General features: G+C 46.3%; 1 protein-coding gene across 15 annotated transcripts in view; it reads left to right on the forward strand.

Annotated features, from left to right (window-relative positions):
- The window catches only part of afdna (afadin, adherens junction formation factor a), an 83157-nt gene that overhangs the window by 654 nt on the left and 67167 nt on the right, over positions 1-15336 (forward strand). The window lies entirely within an intron of this gene.

Genomic DNA, 15336 nt, shown 5'->3' on the forward strand with positions numbered 1-15336 from the left:
ACCGCCCACAGCTGTGTTTAGCTCGTAACTTAGCCACGGCAGGCTAACGATATAGAGTAGGAATAATTCTCAAAGTTGACAGTTAAGAGAAGTAGTTCGTGCTTTGTGCCTAATAAATACACCGAATTTGAAGTGAATTCCAGCGTTTCATTGAATATTTCCCGGTTTATTTTCGGATATGTGTACGAGTGCGATAATGGTGCCAACACTGAATTGCCACTGATTTTGAACGCAGTCTGGTGTGTTGTTATCTCCGGTAGAGGGAACGGCACATATATGGGGGCTAGTTAGTTAGCACATTACCTGTAGAGCAAACGTGAACATGGCTGGTGTGTCAAACGGAGGAAACACAGCAATGTCATTTTGTACATAGTATGTAAACGACGACCCAACACTTGTGACGTCTCGAGCTGTGCCAGTGTGCACGGGTCGTGAACGCGGGGGCTCAGCAGCGGCAGTGCCCGCAATGGCTGACGAGCCCAGTTAACACGGCGAGGTTTGTTTGATACGCAGGGCAAAAAAATATATAGAAGCTTAAAGTATTAGCAACTCGCCTCGCGCGTAAATGGCTGCACCCGCGCTTCGCGAGCCCTACCAGCTACTACGACACGCCGCAACACACGCGAGACCATCATGTCATGTTGCTCTGCATTGTCCTCACACTAGCTAGCTCGGTGCGAGCTGCTCGCTTGACCAGCCATGATTCGACCCTGCAACATATCGAGGGGACGGTGCTATAATTAAAAGGCCAGTCTAGACTCGGGGTTGATGGTTGTTTACATGTTAACATGCCGGGATGAGAAACTCCTCCCTGCAGGATTCGGATACGGCGAGCAAAAACCAGAGACACGGCAAAAGGGGCTTGGTGATGATTCTAGTCTTTAAGGAGTTAGTCAATAACGATCCATCCTTGCTCTTCCACTGGTGCATCTCATGCCTCGGTAGTTTTGATGTATAGCTGTGACTCTGAATGCATCAGCTGCAGTGTTTCTTTTAGGCGGGCAGCCCCCACACACACATCTCCTTGGACAAGGGTGGGGGGGGGGGCACAAGGTCCCCTCTCCTCTTCTTGAGCCGATTAATTTATCAGGGTTGAAGCTGGCCAGCCGTTGGCCAGGGTTGTGTGACACACACTCGCACACAGTCTCCATTCTTGCAGTCCAGGCCAGAAGTATTCCAAGCTGTAATTCTCGCTCACTGCTCCGGGTTGAGTCCAGCAGAACATGATTACATGTAAGCAGATGCACGGCGTTCCACGCCACACCCTCACCCATATGTCAGCCGGGGGAGCCCCCCAAGCTGCACAAGTGTCCTTCACACCGTCTAGACCACTTCAGAGGGAAGCTGGGCACAAACAACGTCGCATTTGGAATACTATTTTTCGTCTTCTGTGACGCACACTGATTTTGGATGTAAACTACCGCACACACAATCAGCGGTATCTGAATAATTTGAAGAAGTTTTATTTTCTGTACTTCAGACCAAACTGCCTCGAAGAGCGGTGAGATCATCCGTGTGATTAGTTTAGCACCGGATGGGTGATTTAGTCTGGAGCAAAGGTTCGCAAACTTTTTAATCTGGCAACCCAAACTGAATGCGTCCTGCTGTGGGATTTATGGCGGGGCTCGTTATAACATCACGGGTACCCGTGTCACATGGGGACTCGCCATCGGCAGAGGCATGGGGCTTATTGTTGCAGAATGAAATCAACACTCGGAATTCAGATGCAATCGCACCAACCGTTTGTTGTACTGGATAAAAAAAGATTGTGGGATTGTTGACTTTTCTGCAGTTCTGTATTTTGGTTGTCCGGGTCCACACTGCTTCAAAATAGGTTTCTGTTGTGTGTGTGTGTGTGTTGATGTTTTTCAGAATACAAACACATTATTAATAGTTGTCCTCATATGCTTTACTGCTGATGCAGCCGCTGATTTAATGCCTTCATCCAGGTCACACCGTAGCTATTCACACTATTGTTGCATTGAATAACTGCTTCGTGTACAGTTAATGTCTCCATACAGTCGTTTTTTGAAGAGATGCACTGTCACAAAAAATATATATATATAATTCTGAGCACATCTGGAGCAGTCCTCCTCCAAAAACAAAAGGATTCATTGCATTATAGTGTTGATGTTTCATGTGCTTGGAAAGCTGTTCATACGGGAAAACATGATGTCAAGGTTGTCCCGGATATGAACTGATATTGCCGTATCGATAAGCACGTTTCTGACTTGATACATTTGAAACAAGGACTTGAAAGCCAAACCCCACTTGTTTGTTTTAATTTACACGCTCTAATGCACTGGCAGCTTGAGCCTAAAGGAGCATTAAACCAGAGTGTTTGGGGCACGTATCTTAAACGGTGAGACTTCATACTCAATCAAATTGTCCAGGACAAGCAGCCTTTGTATACAGAGAGTAGATCCTTCATATCACCATGAGTACGTTCAGCATTCACTCGCTGTGCACTCAGGCGATTATGTAAATTAAGCAATACAATTGGGCATTTTGACGTGGCTGTGACAGTGTATAAGCAGGTAGAACTACATAAGCCCGATTTCACATGTGACATTGTTATTATCGGGCAGATCCGGCATATAGTATTATTTATTTTCCTTGACCGGGGCAGTTAAATGATGCTGCCTGGAAATAGTCTTTCTTCACCACCAAATCAACTTCACTGGCCTCGCTAAACCTCTCTAGGCTGCTACACATTATATGATATTACACTTTTAGTTATTCGCTTTGCCCACGTCGACACTGGCTTGGTTTCTTTTAGCATGTAGATCACAGATCAAGAGGATCTTGGAACAGGCATTGGATCTAAATGTACTGCTTTTAAACATATTAGCCTTAAATAGACTTTAAAAGAACTTTTAAGTTGTAGGAGAGCTGGGCATCTTGGTGAACATTACAGGGTTATGTATGACAGGTATTTTATCAAGTCCGCTCAGTTGAACGGATCCAAACATTTAAAAGTACACGGTCCTGATATAACTTCTTCGCCGTATGTTGCTGATTGATGGATATCATAACCTTCGATATGCTAACATATGCTTGTTTCTCCCGCTTGTCGAAATGGTCTTAAAATGCGAGCCTCCTCCAGTCTTAATTGTCTTGAATTTGTCTCTGAAAGCTGCAGATGACAAGGCTCTCCCAGTGAAAGCAGGCGTTGACACACACCTCACGTGATTATTGAAGTGTAGCAGCTCGTATAACCTCCTTGTACACGACTGGGCTGCACAACAGGCTGACGGGCGTGGAGCACGATCGTATTTTAATCTCGAGGAAAGAGTTGATTACAAAATATATATATAACAAAATGATTCATTCCTATTTTTCGGAAAATGTGCTTTGAAAAGCAGTCTTAAGCAGCAGAACCTTGTACGGTAGAAAACGTGCTACAAATACAAAATGCGTGTCTTAGTATGGCTCAATATATGCCTCCGCTGTGTGTAAGGATGTCAATGTGTTGTTGTTCTGTGAAGCATCTGTGGCTCAAGGAGGAAAGACTGAGAAACGGGACTGTTCTTTTCATTTGCCTACAGGGCTATATCGACCATAGGGTCCATGTTTACGGGAATAGTTACCAGACATCTGGTCAATGCAGTTTAATTGAAAGACTTGCCCAGTAGTGGATCAATACTGTATTGGACCATATGTGTGCTATGGGTTCCCTGTGTGCTTAAGTTGTCATGACATGCTGAACCACGAACCAAAGACAGTTACTTCTGACACAAAATACACATTTGAGTAAATGTTTTTTTCCGATCGTGCCGACCGGCTGGGTTTGAGTTGAAAGGCCTTCACAAGCGGCTCGGCTCGCGGTCCACCTTCTTTCCTTTTGGGATGTGAATGCGGCGTGTCGGCAGACTGGCCGTGACATCAGCGGCCACTCCCTCCGTTTTCCCCTGTTGCACAGGAAGCAGGAAGCCGGTGGGAAGTGTGTGGTGCGTGGAGATAGAGGGTTTCCTGTGGTCTGGTTGGAATGACTGGGGTGTTCTCACAGGGATGCAGGATTTTATTTTATCAGCCATTTCCAGACTTCAGGAATAACTCTTCAGACGGCTATGTTTTAGTGCAGCAGCGGACCTTGTGTTTCTATATGTTTATTGACATTACTGATCTATATATGTTTTTTTTGTTGACATTATCCATAGACTATTATAGGTTATTTCATCGGTGCGAAAGTAACATTAAAATCAAAAATGTATATAAAGGCAACCTGTGCATTGACTTGCAACATTGCCCGCAAGTGGATAGATAGTTCAATATAAACAGTAATGGCAAAGTCTTGAAGGGGAGGGCTGCAACTAACGAGAGTATATTAATGACTAAAGTTTCCTTGAGCTCAAGATGGCATCTTGAAACGTCTCGTTTGGCCTCTCCGATAGAACAAAATGACAATATTCAGTTTGCTTTAATGTATGACAAGGAAAAAGCAGTGAATCCACACATTGGACAAGCTGGAACCATCAATTAACCATTGTTTGGAATCTTTGCCTGAAAAATGTCTTTGCACGGGACCCTCGTCCGAGACGCGACTCATTACTGGCCCCGCAATTTGATTACGGTTCCCCTCTCAACGATTAAAATTATCTTTTTGATGCATCTAAATGTATCACATGCTCAAATTTCCATTATACTGGACAATTAAGAAAATCTGAACTTTTTTCAAGAGCATAATACGGTCTATAATACAAGAGGCTGCATCTTTTTAATGGTAGTATCTGTGTGGCCCACCAAGTCCTTCTGCAAGTGCCCTGTAATCTGTAAAAAATGTAGGGTTACAATAAGGTTTCCACACGGCGGCTCTAAGACGAGGCACTTCCTCAATGCTTCTGCCATTTACGCTGCATGAATTAGTCTTGAAGCTCGTGGAGCTTTCCATCCTGATAGCTCTTCTACTCTTGGTTTGTATTATTGGGGAAAAACTCCACGTAGATAGTAGCTGCATGTTTGGCAGCATCATAGTGGAGGCTCGGTTAGATTTGCTGGCCTCAGCCACAACTACAATACCGTACACACACACACACACACACAAAAGCTGGCCGCTCAGTGCATTTATCTCTCTTTGCATTGTCCCTCTGTGTTCATCGGCCGTGCCCTCCCTCCCTTTTTCTGTCTCTCTCATCATGTCATGTAGTCGCTAGCTTACTGTCACCACGGTAACGCAGTGGCTGTGACGAGCTCACCAAAAGAGGTCTTTCTCTCGAACAACCAAACATATTCTGTAGTTGACATGCTTGGAAAAAATAAGTGTGTGTGAGTTTTAATTCTGTTTTAAAGTATTCCTGATACAGCCCAGAGACCCTCATCGGTTAGCGGCATGGTTGACTTGACCAGACCTGGAGTGAACGCGAAGTCATCTGCTCATAATTTGCTGCTGTTCGAGGCGCATGTGTGTGGATTGACGGTGTGTGTGTGTGTGTGTGTGTGAGCCATAAGCTAAACTATGCGTCTTCCTCAAAGGTGCTGCCGTTCCTAGATTCTATCTGGAGGATCCCACTAGAGTGAAGGCCCCATTCACACGTGCCCCGTGTCCCGATTTCAAAAACTTCTGTTTGTACATCACAAATTAAAAATGACAATCCCTCTTGGTTTTCCTGGGCTGTGTACAAATTAGATCTCGACGCTGATTGGTTTACAGAGTCACGCACATTTCTTCGTCGCGCCATTCACGCTGTTCGCACACCGAAAGCATTTCGCCATAAACACACGGCTACTGTGAGCGAGTCTATAGACCGACTGTTTGGACGACGAGCGAGGCAAGAGTTTAAATCGTTCACAGGCTCTCGCCCACGCCGCTCTCGCACCACGCAGATCATTCAGCTTGAACTGAGCAGGGTTCAGATAAACGCTGCAGCAGCCGCTCTGCGCAAGGGCTGATTTCCGTGTAATTTCGGCGGGTGGTTATTACCACTGAACGCTCACTGATGTAGTTCCACTCGGGAGCAGTAATGAGTATGTGTGCGACTTGGAGACGTCTCGCAAGAACAAATCACCTCCCGAGATGCAACAAGTGCAAATGGCGTCTGACATGACCCCATTAAAAAAAATAAAGTTTCCTGGTTTGCCGGCAGAGTTTGTTCACAGGCAAGACGACAGAGGCTGGTCTTGGCAGTGAAATCCTCACTGGACCCTCTGCAGTTTGCTGACCAGCCTCTTGTGGGAGTGGACGACGCCTTCATCTACCTGCTGCGGAGAGCTCAGTCGCACCTGGACGGAACCGGTGGCTCTGTGAGAATCACTTTCTTTGACTTCTCCAGTGCATTCACCACCATCCACCCACTGCTGCTGAGCGAGAGGCTGCGGGTGGTGGGTGTCACCGCGCCCACCGCCTCCTGGATCACCGACTCCCTCACAGGCAGACCACAGTGTGTTCGACTGGGCCGGGTGCTGTCGGCGACGGCGGTCAGTAGGGATGCACCGATCTGATCGGCGCCGATATTCCCATTATCGGTTTTGATCGGCGTTCTCAAAACGGCAGATCAGATGACGTAACATCTGCGAGAACTATCAGACGTTCCAATCGCCGCGCACCGCAACGGAGACGATGCGCCCGGCGAGGGCCGCAGAGTGAGAGGTCCACGAGGGGATCCTCACCACCGAGCGGCGTCCCCGTCCCCCGAGTTGAATCTCTGGGTCAACTCAGCCGACACTCACATGTCTGAGCCCCTATAGACTGATGTTCACGGGAAACGCATTCGATCAGGAGCGAGCGAGGGTTTTGATAAAGTTAGCGGAAGGATTTAAGTGACAACATCCGGTTTTGCAAAGTTAGCGGAAAGAACCACGTGAAACAACATCCGTTTTTCAAAATAAGATGTCGACAAATCAAACACGAACATATAAAAGTAAACAATGAACTGATTTAGTATCTTTATAGATCATTTCTGAGATTTAGCTTAAATTATGCTAACATTAAAACTATTTTACTGTACCAAGGAAGAGTTTATAAAAATAAGTCAGACTTTTGTATGTTAAAAAAAGTCCTGTATTTAGATTTCCCCAAGAGTTCCAGGAAATGAATGATGCAGATGTGTTCCATACATATCTGAAATCCCCTACAATAGCAATCAAACAATTTTAATGTATCAATTAGGACATTTTTCAAAGTAAAAGTCCTAAATGTTTAAAGAAATCAGTAATTTCTTTAATGTTTGAGTTGCTTTATAGATGTATTTCCTCAGAGTCCTAGGCAATAATGCTCCACAATAAATAGAATGCTTCAATCGACACCGTGATCGGTATTATCGGATCGGCAGATACTGATTTCAGTGATCGGTGATCGGCACCAAAAACCTGATCGGTGCATCTCTAGTGGTCAGTGATGTTGGAGCCTCACAGTATTGTATATTTGTAAAAAAAATATGTCGACAATAACGTCAAGAAATGTGCTCCTGGGGCTGAATAAAGTAAAATCTAGTCTAAAATGTGGTCTGAAAAGGTGAACAAACAACTCGCCGTGTGAAGCAAGGGCTGAAGGCTTAGTCGGATGTGAATGGAACGCAGCCTGCACCCTTATCAGCTCTCTGGATGAATGTAAACAGTGGCTGGTGTGAACGCTCGCCTGTTCCCTGCTTCATTTAACCTTCCCCTCTTGTGTTGTTTTTACGTGTATGGACAATCCTTCACTGTTGTATTGCTTTGCTTTTCAAATCCAATCCACCACGACCTCCTAGATCATGTTCTGAAAAACTCTTTTCATAGGACCGGTGTTGAATAATTGTTTACGTAAATGTATTAAATGATGATTGGTTAATATAACGTCTAATATCTCTGAAGCTAAGTTTAGTAAGATCTGCGGCACTCATTTTCTTATGCAGGACCAACTAACTTCTAGATGGGATCGATCCATATTAGCATACAGAATAACATTTTGACGTGAACTGGTCTTGGTGAGTTCTTGTGTAATGACCCGTATTTAGCCTTCATCTGACCCTGTCGACCCCCGGAGGCGGTGGCCCCGGTGTTCTCCTCATCGTGGCCGCGGGTCCAGCCTCCATAACACTCTGTGGACTTCAGATAACCCGAGCACTGCTTTCCGTCCGAGAGTCCACGTCCACAGGCGTCCGCCTCATCGGTCCGACCAGCCGCAGCTTCAAACGTCACATTCCACGGCCAACCGGGGTGTTGGTAGTGCGCCTGTGAGAGCCATCGCTCCGCAGCGCTTCATTACGAAGCCGGGCAAAAGATCACGACCGCAAGTCTTATGGCCTGTCCAGCTGAGTTATGGCCCGTCTCTAGCTATCTCGCAGACGCACGCATGCACGGATGGAGGGACTGTCCTAATTGGACGAGTAACCTTGCGGCTCACTGCCATCAGCCAACTGCTGCTCATTACCATCGCATTGAAAATGCGGAAGGTTATGTTTTGATCGCCGTGTATTTATTTATTTGTATGCGTGTTCCTCGCATAATTAAAAAAGTATTGAACCGAATCGCATGAAATTTGGTGGGATGATTGGTTATTTTCCGGGGACCATTTGATTAGATTTTGGGATCGGTCGGGTCAAAGGTCAAGGTCATGAAAAGGTCAACATCTTCTTTTTACCATTGCGCAATTTCTATCCAATTGGCATGCAACTAATGCCAAAATGTTCATAATTCAATGCCCAATCTTGTGATGTGCAAAGGTATGCGCTCTACCGAGTTCGGTTCTGCAGAGTTTCACGCAGTTTGGGTGTTTGACGGTTTAAGTTGGTTGCAGGTCCTATCCGCCGCTGTAGAGCACTTCATTCTGACAGCATGGATGTCTTTATTCATACATTTTGCTCACCGTATTAGCTGTAATTAATGCAGCCGGCCACGGCCTATTGGTTGCTGCCCGTTAAAAAAAGAAGGATGGGTGTCACACGGGACAGCTAGGATATTTATCACCGCTGTTTATTTTCAGCATTTTTAGGAAGTCCACTTCAGCCCCCCCCCATGGAGTGGATTAAGCAGCGTGAGGGTCTCTATCGAGACGTGTTCGTGAAAATGTAACTTATTCAAAATGAGGAGAGTAAGAAATGATAAGAGACATTTATTATACCGCAGCCTTTGGTAAAGTGTCTGCAGACGAAGCTCTGCAGTCTGTGCTTCCAGGTTTAAAGACTCCTTTTAGATTCAAAGCTGTAGGAGGCAAATGTTCAACTAATTACGGGTCGTTTTCATTTTCCAGCACTTGCCATCAAGCCCAACTTTAGCTACCTCATTTACTTTGTGTTTAGAGAAAACAACTATGTACGATTTAGACGGCAGACTCAAAGAAATGGCGCCGTCCTCGTGTTGTGCAGAGTTTCCCATGAGAAGTCATCCCACTGTACCTTCCGGTGTTTTTATTGACGCATCTGTTTTGGTTGCGAAATACAGCAGATTATCAATTCTTACTTTTAATGAACAGCTTTAAGCCTTAATTTATACCTGGCAAAGCTTGCAGAAACCCCCGCTCGACTTTGGAGGCCATTAATTTCCCCTGATGGACTGCCGAACTCTGATCAATACATGTGAAGCGCTCCTTGAAGAGGCTTAACCCTCCTATTACCTTTGGGGTCAATGTGACCCCATTCAATGTTTAACGTCTCGAAATAAATGATTGACATAATTTTGTAAAATTCATATTTCATGACTTTTCCTAATTTATTGGGGACAACTGGGAAAACATAACATTTACATGATATGTTTTCACTGTCCTGGACACAACTTGTACCCATCGGTGTTCTTTGGGGTCAATTTGACCCCAGGCTGTTTTTCACTGTGTAAAACATATAAGAACTTAAACGGGCACTCGGTAGAGCGCATACCTTCGCAAATCACAAGATTGGGCATTGAATTATGAACATGTTGGCATTAGTTGCATGCCAATTGGATAGAAATTGACCGCGCTATGGTAAAAAGAAGATTTTGACCGTTTCATGACCTTGACCTTTGACCAGATCGATCCCAAAATCTAATCAAATAGTCCCCGGTTAATAACCAATCATCCCACCAAATTTCATGCGATTCGGTTTAATACTTTTTGAGTTATGCGAGTAACACGCATAAAAATAAATATATAAATAAATGGCAATCAAAACATTTTCAATGCGAAGGTAAAAATCAACTTTTGTATTTATTTAAAGGGCTATTTAGGTAGTCAACAAACAAACATAAAGTACCTGACACTTAAACTTAGGAAACATCATTAATTCTAATCATTTTCTGAAGGTTTTAATTGCTGAGGTTAAATTGGCCCCAATGGTAGACGATGTTAGTCAATTTGAAGGTAACAGGAGACGTCAGCAGCCCAGGACGACACATCAGCGTGGCCTCTGGATGAGAGGCGGAGGAGCGGAGTGGGGATCCAGATGGGTGATATGTCATCGTTTCAGGGATCCTGCTGGTCCTGGAATTCCCGGAATGCAAACGGCGTTCTTTGAGCGGCGAATTCCAGACGAGGAAGGTCGGGTAACAGGATCGACTCTCTGTGGACGCTGGAGAATGTGAGGGGGGGGGGGGATTTTATTTTACACCGAAATGTACGGCGCGGCTCGTTTCAGACATTCATTGCGGCGGACGGCCAGCAGTTTGAGTCTCACTCCTTAATAAACCGGAGAAGAAGGATTAATGGGAAAAGTCACGGAATTTACTTTCGGACCACTGAGGGAGTTTCTCTCCATGGAAGCACCTGTGGGTCCTGATCTCGCCCTCGCTGCCCTCCGTGAAACACACATTCCTTCGCTGTGATTTGGCCTCTCTCTTATCTATCGTTTCTCTCTTTCCTCTTGTTCTAAAACAAGCAGTGTATTGTTTGTGCTCAGCAGAGCAGCCCGCCCTAAAAGCTGTGTGCGTGTGTGTGTGTGTGTCCCAGCCAGCCTGTCAGACCGTGTTAATCCCCTCAGAGGCCTGGCTCACCTCCTTTCGCCTTACCCCCTTTTTCTTCTTCTTCTCTCCTCCGGGTCTCCGTTTGGTCCGTGCTGCCCTCTCAGCTGATATGCTCCCCCTACCTGTCAGTCAGAGGCCGTCTGCCTCCTTGTGGGCCAATCACATGGGAGCAAACCTCCCCCCCCCCCCCGGTTGACCTCACAGGATCGGAGAGCAATCGGGGCCCAATCACCGAGTGTTTTGCAGCGCCGCTCGCTGCCAGCTCCCATGGTGCTTTGCAGCAGATCAATGTCTAAGTCGTCGGCCGGAAGGAGGGAAAACGAGGAGCGGCCCGGTGGCACGGCTGGGAGGAAAACCTTTTGTTTGCTGCACGTTGGCAGCAGGACTGCAACAAAAATATAGAAATCAGCTGGTAAATAGAAATGCAAATTAAAAACACTGTTCATTTCTGGGTTAAATTAAGTATTTTTTACAGTTAATCAATCGTAATTTTTTAATTAAAAGATGTCAAGTGGTTAATCTTCTCAGTTTTGATGATTTGCTGCATTTCTTATGTATCTCATATGTGACCGTAAACTCGACTCGTGTCGGTTTTGGGGCAGAATGTGTTTTCAGCTGGTTCTGCTGTCCCCGAGTGACCACAGATAAATAACACCTAACGCTTCGTCAACTTGGAAAGCCCGTGTTAACTATCGTGGCATTTGTCCAAGCGAGCACTTACGGTCCAGGGTCTTATCAGATAATGGTGTGTTTCCATTTTTCATCGCATCCCCAATCTGAACATAAATCCTTCTGGTTTAAATGACAGCCCGGCTCGTATTCAGTCGAGCCGAGCGGGACAAATGCACGATGACTCGGCAAGTGTTGTCGATAGAATGTAACTTTTATTGACTGTTTGGCAGCCGACGAGGACGGCAAGGGATGAGCGGCCGGCCGAGACGGGCGGCCTGAAGTAACATACCGACTGCGTCCCTGATGTGTGGCTCTAATTCCACTCCTCATCTGCTGGTTGTTAGAAGCCCCCCCCGCCCCCCCTCATGGTGCTGCACCCTGTCCTCGCCCTGTCTCGGCACAGACCCGCCCGCCCACCCACCCGCCTGCCTGATGGAGAATTTGAACAGAAAAATACAATAATACCGCGTGGGTGACCTCAGTGTGCCGGGGACTTCCCTCCACGCTGCTCCACCCGCTCATATATTTGTTGTTCTTGGCCATCCACCCACTTTCTCAAACACACAGCAGTGCAGTAGGGCGGTGGGGATGCGTTCCTACGGCTGAAGCGGGCCCAGAGTGCGTGCGTGCGTGGGTTCTTGGATCTGTGTGTGTACCTGGGAGTTTAGGGCTGGGGTGTAAATCTCTCTCGGGGAAAAGAAAGAGAACAAAAATAATTTGTCTCTAACTTGCTTCCCAAAATGTGTTTTGTGTTCATATGCAAGTCTGTCTGGACGTTATTGTATGCGGCCTGAGTAAGTGTGTGTGTGTGTGTGTGTGTGTGGCTGCAGTCAAAGCTACTGTTCCTGGTCAGCTGTTTGTCGAAGGAGGCAGAGCCCATATTCAAATGCATTCCATCACCCATCAGCGCAGTGGCGGAGTTGATACCAGGCCTTTTATTGAACCAACCAGTGGAAAGTATGTGACACTTTTGTGCGACGTGCCTTCCAGACCGTCCTGCTGCACAACATCCTGCACATGTGGGGAGTTGTGCCCCAGACCAGGGCGTCTGCTGCTTTGAAACGGGTCTCTGGTGACAGACAGATGATGTCATCTACTCATTTTAATACTTGCGGCATCAGTTTCAGCATATCTGCAACTTTCATTGAGACATTCCTAGTGCCTTTTATGTTTCGGGTACATTGTAGACCCTGTGAACCAGTTTTATACAGATGATGATATATTTGCTGTGTTACGTGTGAGGTTGTTTGAACAGTTTATCGGTCTGGTGACGTGTGCGAATATAGTCATCGGTACAGGACTGCCCACACAAATAATGAGGCTAGTGCTGAAACGTTTAGTCTGTCATCAACTGCAAACTATTTTCAACAATCAAGTATTAAGAAAAACTGTCTGCTTATTACATGAAAGTTTTCTGCAGATTTTCTCTGTTTTATACCAATTAAAAATTGTTCTGTTTTGGTTTTGTGTTTGTAATTAGGGTTTTCACTATTTTGCAAATATCAACAGACTAATTAGTAAACCATCAAGTTCATGAACAATAATAGTTGGTTACAACCCGTTCCCCCAAGCACTACGAACAGTTGGTTCGCGTGAGGCGTCGCTCATGTCGGGGTTTCTTTGTGGCACGCCTGCGATCCTTCATATTTTCTGTAATTCTGAACGACAAATAAGGCACACGGGTAGACGCTCGCATTACTGATTGTGTCGGTGGAAATGGTTTGAAACCCATTAATGGAAAAAGTGCGGATCGAGATTTCGAGGTCCTCGTTCGGATGCCATTTTTATCATCAGGGCAGTGGGATTCAGGTCAGGAGGAGGAGGAGGGCGTACTATTTTACTTCTATCGCACTTTCTAGTATTAGCGGTGAGTTTCAGTCCTAAAATACAGAACTGAAATAATTCATGCTTGAAACAAGTCTGCTCTTTTGGTTTATCTTGTTCCACTTGGACCCATTTTTGATGCAGCAGCATCTTTGGCTGCCTCCTTTCTTTGTTTGTCCACATGTCACCTGATAACCGGGCACGGCCCGCCTCCCAGCGCCATGGCAACATGACACCCCAGCTGCGAGGTGGCTGCCAGAGCAGCGTTCGGTACCTTTGGTCAGTGTTGGGTTTCGTCGGTGGCCACAGGAGCGTCCGCCGTTTGTGGACATCAGAATAATTTCTAGACTCGCAAAGACTCTGACACCCTGTCGCATCGAAAGATTAACGCGGACACATGTTCTTGGTTTTCTGGGTCTCCTCGCTGGTCTTGAGGAGTAAAAGCAGATTTTTAAAGACAAAAAAATACCGGCCACTAATAATGGAACGGCCATCATCACACGCGCTCTCTCGACGTGGGCCCCCGCTGACGTAACGGGTGGCCTCTGATACATTGGCGTAAATGCACGGTACGCCAGGCAGACGCAGCAGACAACGTTGCCGCCAACGTTAAACTGATCGACGTGGCGGGGACCTCCGGAGAAAGCGGCCAACGCGAGTAACAGCGGAGCCGCTCCACGTCCCAGACGGGGGAACTCGGGGACGGCCGGTTTCGCGCAACTTCAGCCGACGATGGAGTTAACTTGTCTGTGCGTCGGTTATCGTTGCAGCGGGGGTCATAGCGCTCAACTGACGGGAGGGCAACACCCCGTTGTCATCGTGGTATCGGGTATGATCAGAATAGTTGTACGTGTAGGACGCGGTACTTTACCCGACGCCAGTATTGTTGCATCACAACTAAAACGTGATAAAAATAAGCATTAAACTCCGAGTCGGTTTTCTTCCAGGACAGTCAGCCAGTCTTCAGCAGTTTGCCTGTTTGTTATGCAACTTTCACTGTCAGCGGCTTCACTTATTGAGTTTGCTTTAATCAAAAGCTTCATAGACTAATGGAAAAATTTAAGTGGAGGAAAGAGATTTTGTCAACTGCAGAAGAGATTTACCGGTTTTAGATTGCACCTTCTCTGAGCAGCTAAATAGTTATATAGGATTTGGGGGGAAATGACCAATTTGACTGAGATTCTACTGAGATGCACTTTCACAAGGGACTGACATTACCAGATGACCTCCAAATATGATCGAATTTGCGGCATAATTTTTACTTTGCAGATTACCGACGCAGCAGATTCCCCCAGGAATAAGCGTGCAGATGACCTCTGGTTATGAAGAATGTTAAGAGGACTCCAGATAAAACGGGTCCTGTGAGAATAGGGCTTCAAAGGCACACAATGCAGTTAATTACTCTCCAGTTCATTGATACCCGGATGTCTACACGGCTGCTCTTTTACCCATTTCACCCAAAGTCACTCCAAGGATGTGAGAGGGATGTGGGCCGGTCTGCATTCTTCAACGCCTCATCCCAAGCGAGCGCGTGCATGTGTGCGTCTCTATTCTCTGCACGTTAGTTGGGACCTTGAAAAACGCCTGGTAAGGTCACAGTCGTGTTCACGTATGTGTGTGTGTGCGCGCACACGCATGTGTTGTCTGTAACTCCATAGCCCTGATCATAGGTGCTGTGTTTAACCAGTGGGTGGGGAGAGAGAGAGAGGGGGGGGGCTTCTCCTCACCCAACCCACCCCATCCCCGTAAACTACTGCAGACCGTCATTGATCTTTCTTGAACATACATACACACTCGGATGCACTCAAACACGCCCAGGAGCATGTGTGACCTTTCTGGTATCTATGTGCTCTCTCTCTCTCTCTCTCTCTCTCTCTCGCCCTCCCTCCCTCTCCTTTGTAGTTACTGAGAATGAAAGCGAAAATATCAGTAAATGGAGCAGAAGTGAATGCTTCCTCTCATTGTCCAGTTAGTTTCTGATTCAGTGCCAGA

This window comes from Pseudoliparis swirei, chromosome 12 (genome assembly GCF_029220125.1).
Source record: "Pseudoliparis swirei isolate HS2019 ecotype Mariana Trench chromosome 12, NWPU_hadal_v1, whole genome shotgun sequence".
NCBI classification, from domain to species: Eukaryota; Metazoa; Chordata; class Actinopteri; order Perciformes; family Liparidae; genus Pseudoliparis; species Pseudoliparis swirei.